We start from the raw sequence: 2285 nt of genomic DNA on the forward strand, positions 1-2285 counted from the left end.
CCCCCCCCCCCCCCCCCCCTTAGGTTACTTAACTGTGTCACTATATAATTTCTCTCTGTAACGGACTCCGCGCGCGGGAAATTTTGCACATCGTATACGCAATTTGCGCTCGTTCTCCTTTGTACGGATCCACTTGTTACGTGATAGAAAAGAGAGCACCCTTTAATTTTTTTAAAGAATTTTTCAGACGAATTTTACAATTTTTGGAACGGGAAATCTGACTTCCCGATATCATCTTTAAAAATTCTAAAAATATTTGGGGTGGTTTTTCAATAAAATTCAAGACTTCTTTATCCTATAAATTTTTCCTATAAACTCAATATTAAGGTATCAGTATAAACACAGATAGAATAAAGAAGTAGTTTGTATTACGTTGTCGTTTTCCCGCGTCTTCGGATCGTAACCGGATCAAATCGGAATGCTCTCTGAATTATGATTGTTTTTTTTTGTACCCTTATAAATCTTTTGTCGTCGTGATAAAATTTTAGATGCAAAAGGTGAACAAGATCCTCTGACTGTTTAAACAATTCATACTAAGCGAACAATTTGATTATCGTCAGGGTATCGTTTCTCTAAATTTGCCCGAAATTCTGACTCGAAGTGGGAAAAACAAATACAGATCTAAAAGTACATCGACATCAAGCAGGAAAAGTTTCACCTGCACTTTTAAGTTCATCGATGTCTGACCGATTTTGTCCTAGGCATCAATTTGCTATTTGTGATGTTCGAACTCAATTAGGTATAAAAAAATGATCACCATCATTTCAATGAAATGTAAATCAGTATTCATCTTTCGTGGTAAATCGTCTTGGAATAGGCATTTGCCGGCGAGTTTCAGTAATTATAATTTGCATCAATTGTGAACTGTCTCGATGAAAGTTTGATACAAAAAAAGATACCATGTTTACTAGCGATAAAACATTTAATATAAATTCGAAACGCGTATTTATAATAAATTTGAAATACATAACTGTGCCCATGGTTGAAAAGAGTTAGGCGCCTGGTAGGTAGACGCCTGACATAATATAAACAATGAGAGTAAATAACATCTATCACTCTTGTATACTAGTAACGATCGATTTATCGAAGTTCCTTGATAGCTTAGTGGATAGAGCATTCGCCGGTTGAAGGTATATTGTCGCTGGTTCGAGCCCGGCCCAAGTCAAGCTTTTCATCTCGCAGGAAAAGTTCAAAGGAGTCAATCCTTCTGAGTCGGCTAAAGTAGGATTGGCGCTTATGTCATTGAGAGAAAGCGCCGTTCTGAATTTGGACGATTCGGAAGGGATATTCCTGACAACGTCGTCACGTCGTCTATCTCGAAGGAGTCAATCCTTCTGAGTCGCCTAAATTCGGATGGGCACCTACGTCTTTGAGAGAAGGCGTCTGAATTTAGTCAATTCGGAAGGGATATTCCCCAGTAGTGCAGCGAATACGGTCTAACTTGTACCAGCTGATGCTGTCCGTCGATGTCCGTCGCCCCGGTGTTGGAAGGCATTTAAGGTCTGTAGCAAAAAGGTACTAAGTCCTACAAGATAGGAACTTAGTACTTTTATGCCTCGCAGCTTAAAGAAGTGACTTTCCGAGCAGGTGGTGTGCGATCGATTGTCTTACTGTTATTTTAATCGGACCATTTTGTTCGTATAAGAAGCATCATAACGTAAGTGCAAAACGACGAGTATTGTATAGGGGTAAGGCTCAGAATTTTTTAAATAAACCTGCGCTCCTATGTCACCGATCTTGACGCGTTTTTGGTATGTTATAGTACATAGTAAAAAGGTCCCAAAAACAAAATTTTAGACCCCCTCCCCCCTCCTACCCCCCACTTCCGGTATAAACGTCCATTTTCGATCTCTATTTTTTCTGAGGACATCAAAAAATTAAAAAATCTGAAAAAATTCATAAAAATACTTTTCAACAATCCAAACAACCTTGAATTTTTTTAGATTTTTTGAGTGCTTCAGGCCTTCAGAAAAAATCATTGAAAATTTTGAAAATTCATACACGACGCTACGATGCAATACAAAGCCCGATATTTTTTTCCACTAATTTTTGACATCAAAATACATAACCTCAAATTTTTTCAGATTTTTTCAGACAGAACGCAAGCGTCTATAGCCGAAAAACCCCCTTTTTTTACGAAAATAATTTTTTTAAGGCGATACGAAGCCTTAAAAAATCTGGAAAAATTTTTTTCTTGTTTTTCAAGTCAAAATACATAAACTTGAATTTTTTCAGATTTTTTAATTGAAGGCGATAGAATCTATGGCTGAAAAACGCTTTTTTTA

This window comes from Trichogramma pretiosum, unplaced genomic scaffold, assembly GCF_000599845.2.
Source record: "Trichogramma pretiosum strain Unisexual culture from Peru unplaced genomic scaffold, Tpre_2.0 scaffold14, whole genome shotgun sequence".
In the NCBI taxonomy this organism is placed as follows: domain Eukaryota; kingdom Metazoa; phylum Arthropoda; class Insecta; order Hymenoptera; family Trichogrammatidae; genus Trichogramma; species Trichogramma pretiosum.